Raw genomic sequence first — 5973 nt, 5'->3', positions numbered from 1 at the left:
AGGGCCGGCGCTGGGGCTGCCTCCCGCCCGGCGGGGATCTCCCGGGCACCCGCCCCTCTGCCGGCGGCGCTGACAGACCGCTCCTCCCTCCCTCCCTCCCTTCTCTCTTCCAGACGAGTTTGCCACACAGGAGTACAGCGCTCCCTGCGCCACAGGTAGGCTACTGAGAGCCCTTCCTTTCTCCACAGTCTGTACATCTCATTCACTGTATTTTTGGTGTTTCAGACTCTGCTTGTGTCTTTCTGCTCGATGGGTGATTTGAATCGAGCTTGGCCCAACACACAGGCACACATTTTGTACACAAAACTGAGAGCACGGGAGGCACAATGTTGTCTCACTCAAAATCCACCGTCCCTGAATTCTCAAAGTGTTTCCCATAGTCAGGTTCTCCTGGTTTGAGTGAAGGTTGTGTCCCTATTGCTCTGTTACTGCCCCTTGGACCTACCGAGTTCAAATTTCTTACATCCTTCTCACCGTCTCAGATTTGGGGTATCCTTCCCAACTCCAGCTAGTGTAGCTGTGGATCATGCTGAGAGGACGTGGCTCTTTCAAACCACCCGGCACGCTCCTCCCCAAAAGCACTCTGTCTGGAGCAATGGAGCAAATCGGGGACCTCCAAAAGATAACCCGTAAAGTAGCATGTCATGGTCTGACCTACTGTGATTTCATGCCATGTTCCAGCACCTCCTGCCCAAGCCTGGCCTTCCTTTTCACTAAAGCTGTAATGCGGTGCTGCTCTTAGCCTCTCGCTTCCTACTGTGAGCATGGAGCCATACCTGCAGTAGGGAGGCCTCATTGCAGAGGAATCCCTCCCAGCCCTTGCTATTGAAGGGATAAGTGTTTGGGATGTGATTTAGGAGCTTCAGTGGAAGGTCCTGACCAGGTATACTTCTCCTGTATCTGTATCTTTATCTGTATCTGTATCTGTAATCTTCCAGTATGAAGACTGGCAGGTCTAGCTTCCCATCAATTGCGGTTTCAGGTGTTTAGAATATGGAGGCTTCTGGGAAGTACTGAGACCCTGGGAACTGGTTTTTCACAGGGCCTGACTGTGGCATCTAAGAGCAGAGAAAAAGTGATTTGGACTTGGGAGAGGCAAAACCTTTGTCTCTTGATGGTGGTAAATGGTGAAATTTATCTCCTTTTGTGTTCTTATCTGGTGTCTTGGAAGAAAGCCTGAACTCCCAAGCTTTTACTCCATACTGCTTGATAACCTGAACTGCGTCCATAGGTACAGCTGTGTTCTGCTGAGGCCTACAGCCTCCCTTAATGGAAAAAAGGTGCATAAGTCCTAAGACAGAAGACACACTGAGTGGACAGTAAAGCATTTCCAAAGGGTATATTGGTGTGGTCTGGTTATCCAGTCTTAGACTAGTAGGTAGGCTTTAGATTTTAGGCTACTCTTCCCCGTGTCCATTAAAAGGCAGAGATTTTATCTTCCTTGGAAAGGAAGATGGGAAGTTGCTAGTTAAGAGGTGTGTCCACTGGTCTAGGTGTCCAAAGGTGGTCTGCACTGACTAAAAGCCAGATCTCTGTTACAAAGCAGAAAGCTTTCTTCCCTGCCCTGAATAGTACTGGTTGCAGCAGATTCCTTCCACTCTCTGCAGGGAAATAAATACACTTTAAGAGCATGTCTCATTGCTGCAGTGAACATCCTTGCTGCCAGTTTGCATTGTGCTCCCGTGTCCATCCCAGTGGTGACAAATCCCAGCCTGTTTGTCTGTCCCAGTGGGTCAGAAAGAGTCTGAGCCCTCTCCCAACCTCACACAGCTTTGAAGGTGACTTGAGTGTTGAGTGCTATGGATGGCCCTCAACTCCGGTCAAACAGCAATTCACTCTCCTGTGCTCTGCTTCACACACAACCTGGGTTCCCAAACCCACATCTTTCTCTCTCTGTCTCGGCCTGAGAGAGGGAACTGGCATATATCTCTCTAACTCCTGTACGTACCCATCTTCTTCCATCCTTGCAGAGGAAGTAGACCAGGGCAATGCATGAAGAATACTCCCAGCTGCTGGAACCCACCTGCCTCACTACCGCCACCACCATCTACGGAGTAAGAGATGAATAGTGCCTGCAAGGAACGGGAAGTGAACTTTACAAATAAATTAACTGTAGTCACCAATGATTTTTGAACAGTTTATTCCCACTTGTGTTTTTTCTTGCTCAGCCTCCAGTCACATCTTTAATCCCCCCAACTTCTTAGGTTGAAGAGTATCCCATCCAGCCATGCTGTGTGCAGGGCAACAAGGCCGACAAGTAAGACAAAAAAAAAAAAAAGACTGATTTAAGTTGAGGTCAGCCTTTCTAATGTAACCCTCTCAGCATTACATACTCTGAACTTGTCATCCAAGATCCTGTCTAATCAATGAATAAGGGCAGGTACTTCTTAAGAACCATTTCTCTCCCCTGGCTTAGAAACCACAACCTTGATTGAATTGGTCTCTGCAGGTATCTGTCCATGTCTCCCAGTGGTAGGCAGCCTGGATGATCAGCTAACATTACATGAAATTCAACCTCTGTGATGTGCCCCACAGACACCCCTTCCAAGATTGTTTCTTGTGTAAGAGTGGGAGGAGATCCACAGTCTGTCGCCTTCTAAGATCAGAGTGTGCATGGGGGTGCAGGAGGGATGTGTGCCAGCCTTGTGCCTTCAGCTGCTAACTTATAATGGCCTGTTCTCCAGCTGAAGCTTGGGCCTGTTTGTGGAAACTTCCCTATCTTGTGCCTGCTGCTTCTGGGAGATTCCCAAGGAGAAGCTAATGGCATTTGCCAGTAACCTACCTACAGAGATCTAATTTAAATGGCACACTTATATAAATCATAGAGTTGCTTTGGTGAAACTGCCCTCTTAGATATCACCAGGTATGCTCCCCTTTTCTTCGTTTTGTCCCTTTAATTTCTGGTTTTAACTTTTGAATGGCAGAAGGATCTGATGTGTTTATTCTCATGAGATGCTTACTGTTAGGTTTCACAGCTTATTGTGTATGCAAAGTATACACAGCTAGTTGTTCCATCCAATTTTATTTTTTTTTAGTGTGCCTGTCCAAACAGTGTTATCGAGAACAAATAAAGTTCTTCAACTATTTTGCTAGATATTAATATTACATCACTTTGTCTCCTGTGGTGTTTGGTGATTACTCAAGACCTTTTTGACGCCTCATATTCAGAGAAGTCTATGGAATGAACTAGCTTCAGTGAAAGCTGAGAAAAATTCCTAATCAAGCACGAATACTAATTGCATTTTGTTTTGATTTAGAAATAGTAAAACCATCTAATTTCCTACCATGAGTCAATTACTTTTCCAAGTTCTCAAAGCAACGTAGTTTTTTGTTGCTGAATTAAACTGTTTTGATTTTAGACCATTGTGATTTGCTTCTGAGGCATGCCATGCATGCTCCATGGGCATAGAAATTCAATGTTCAGACATTCCTGTACTTCCTTAAGGTAGCCTTGCTAAAGTTTCTTACACAGTATGCTGCGGAGGACTTGCAAGTACAAGCCTTTGACAATTTACAGCCTAGTCAAGCGGAGAGATGTTAAACTGCCTTACAGATATGCGCTGGCCAGGGAGTCCCATATGACAAGCATGTGGCTGCCCATGGGCAACAGTTAGGTGGTGTTTTTTTTAAAAACAGGTGGCAGAAAAACTTTGTGTTAACTCTTTCCATGGTAGAAAGCCATTATCCAAATTTTGTGAATGGAACACACTCCAGTGATTTTACAGACTTTTAAATTAAATTATCATGATGATAACTTTGTTTCATTTGAGCAGGAAAGATCCAACACCATAGCCCTGTAGAGTACTCTCCAGAAAATAAATGAAAATGAAGGAGCTGTTGCTCTCCATCTACAGGAGAGTCTGTTTGCAGCCCTGTGGGTGTATGCACAAGTCTGCAGACCTGGCACTTTGGAAACTGCTTGCCCCTAAGTCACAGTCTCAACTGGGACTGTGTCTCCAGTACAGTCAGTCTCTCATGACCCCATAGCAGGGCACAGCTATAAAAGGGGCCAGAACAAACTACTTTCCTCACACAGTGAGGAATTCCAGCTTATGGAGGGGAAAGAGGGTCTTGAGACACTCATGTGGACGATGACAACGCTAAGAGCTTCAGCGTCACTGAAACGAGTTCTTTGCTGCATTGGTGACTTACATTTTTGACAACCTGTGTCTGTGTATGTAAAAGAAGCTCCGTGAAGGACTCCTACAGGTGTGTTTGCTCAAGCTTACAGGGTCAAAGGCACCTCTGTACACAGAACCATGTAAATAAAATAGGGTATATACAACCCACTGAACTAGAGCTGATTGCCTCTGCATCTCTGGGAGAGATCTAGATTAGAGAGAACAAGAACATTTGGAAAACTGACATGCAAAAAGTTTAACCCAAACTACCACATGGGAACCCAGGGCCTCCCCTCCAAATTCTGAAGCACTGTAAGTCTAGTTGTGAGGGGAAAAAAAAACCCTATATTAAAATTACTCAAAAAACCCTAGAGACCTACAGGGCCTCCATTGAGGGGAAGAGGATAAAGTCCTCATGAAAAACACAAGGGGTTTAGCTAATAAGGTGGTTTTTGGTTGAAATTCTAATGACATTGTTAAGTTCCTGATTCCCCTCTGCTTTCACTTCAACTGTTTAGGAGCAGACCATGTCTTCACTGCTAGAATGGGAAAGTCCACAGCTCTTCACTTCTATCTGGCCTGCTGTGAAAGATCAGACTAGACAGATTCACACCGTCCTTCCACCTCACAGCAGTGATTTCACAGTGGGATCAAAGGTGATATGTGATCAGAGGGTAATGTCTGAGGATTATCTTGCAGAAAACACCTGCTTTTAGAGGCAGGAAGCCAAATTTTCAGTGCATAATGGATGAGGTAGGATTTCCTCCCCTGGACAACTGGCAAGTATGGAAATGAACCTTCCCACTGCCAAAAGCTGTCTGCATTCTGGTGTTCCTGAGGATTTGCCAAACACCACCTTGCCAATGGCTCTGGATTTAAATCTCAGGCCATTACACAGTCTGAGCTATGGCTGGGAGAAGAGACAAGACACAGTAACAAAAAGTAAAGCTGAAGTCATCTGATGAGAATCAAGACTTAATTTATTTATAGTGTTACTTCCTTTTTGGTGTTGACGTGTCCTCCTCTAGCATTTCAGTAGCCCCCCCCCTCAACAAGATCTTCTAGGGACAGAGACATGCAAGCTGATCCAGCCAGGCTCAGACAAGGTGTGCTCTTCAGGCGTTTCCCTGTTCAGCCTCAGCTGGGGGTGGGAAAAGAGCAGAGTGAGACAGGTATCCCAGTGAAGCAGTGTCCAGAGCCCTGGACATCTTCTCTGTATTCTGGTGGCTATGTGAGTTCAGATTTATCTTGGACATACATGAGCTATCCTAACACACATTCTCTCTCAGCACCTGGATTTCCCAAAGGAAGGCAAAAAATAAAGGGCAGAGTCTGAAAGGTGCCCAACAAAGACATGTGAATAATGACAAGATTTCACTGATGTTTGGGAGGCAATTCCTGAGTACCCTTCTGTGTTTGCAGCATGGCACATGTGGCCCTGAAAAGGGCAGAGACACAAGAGTGTGGTTTTCAGTGTTCTACGGAGTGACACATGCACTTAGTGTGCAAATCAAGGCAGTAATGCCGGGATTGCTACTCTCAGTGAACCAAAATGAAAGCTGTATCCAGGCTTACAGGGGACATCGGGTGGCAGCATTGCCTTTCACCTCTGTACCGAGGCATGCCTAGAGACTGCGGTAGGCACAGCAAGGTAAATGCTGTTGGTCCACACCGGCTGAGGAAAGCCGAGGTCTGCCAAGCCGCTCATTCGAGACAACCTGCAAAAGCCCGTGCTGGAACATCTCATTTGTTCTGGCGCATCCTACCTGTGGCGCAGGGAGCGCTGTACTCCTGTGTGGCAAACTCGTCTGGAAGAGAGAAGGGAGGGAGGGAGGGAGGAGCGGTCTGTCAG

General features: G+C 46.2%; 2 long non-coding RNA genes across 2 annotated transcripts; one reads left to right on the top strand and one right to left on the bottom strand.

Moving 5' to 3' along the window:
• The first annotated feature begins 30 nt into the window (after nt 1-30).
• LOC113491077 lies at nt 31-2306 on the top strand. The gene is made up of 2 exons (XR_003400345.1): nt 31-155; nt 1971-2306. It is a non-coding gene; the product is annotated as an uncharacterized LOC113491077 (long non-coding RNA).
• Nucleotides 2307-5083: 2777 nt separating this feature from the next.
• Nucleotides 5084-5959, bottom strand: LOC113491078. The gene is made up of 2 exons (XR_003400346.1): nt 5888-5959; nt 5084-5262 (listed from the first exon to the last, which is right to left on the bottom strand). It is a non-coding gene; the product is annotated as an uncharacterized LOC113491078 (long non-coding RNA).
• Nucleotides 5960-5973: the final 14 nt, after the last annotated feature.

The sequence above is a fragment of the Athene cunicularia genome (genome assembly GCF_003259725.1).
Source record: "Athene cunicularia isolate RWA chromosome 1 unlocalized genomic scaffold, athCun1 chr1_part2, whole genome shotgun sequence".
In the NCBI taxonomy this organism is placed as follows: Eukaryota; Metazoa; Chordata; class Aves; order Strigiformes; family Strigidae; genus Athene; species Athene cunicularia.
Note: the sequence above shows the minus strand (reverse complement) of the source record. Positions and strands in the feature narration are given on the sequence as shown.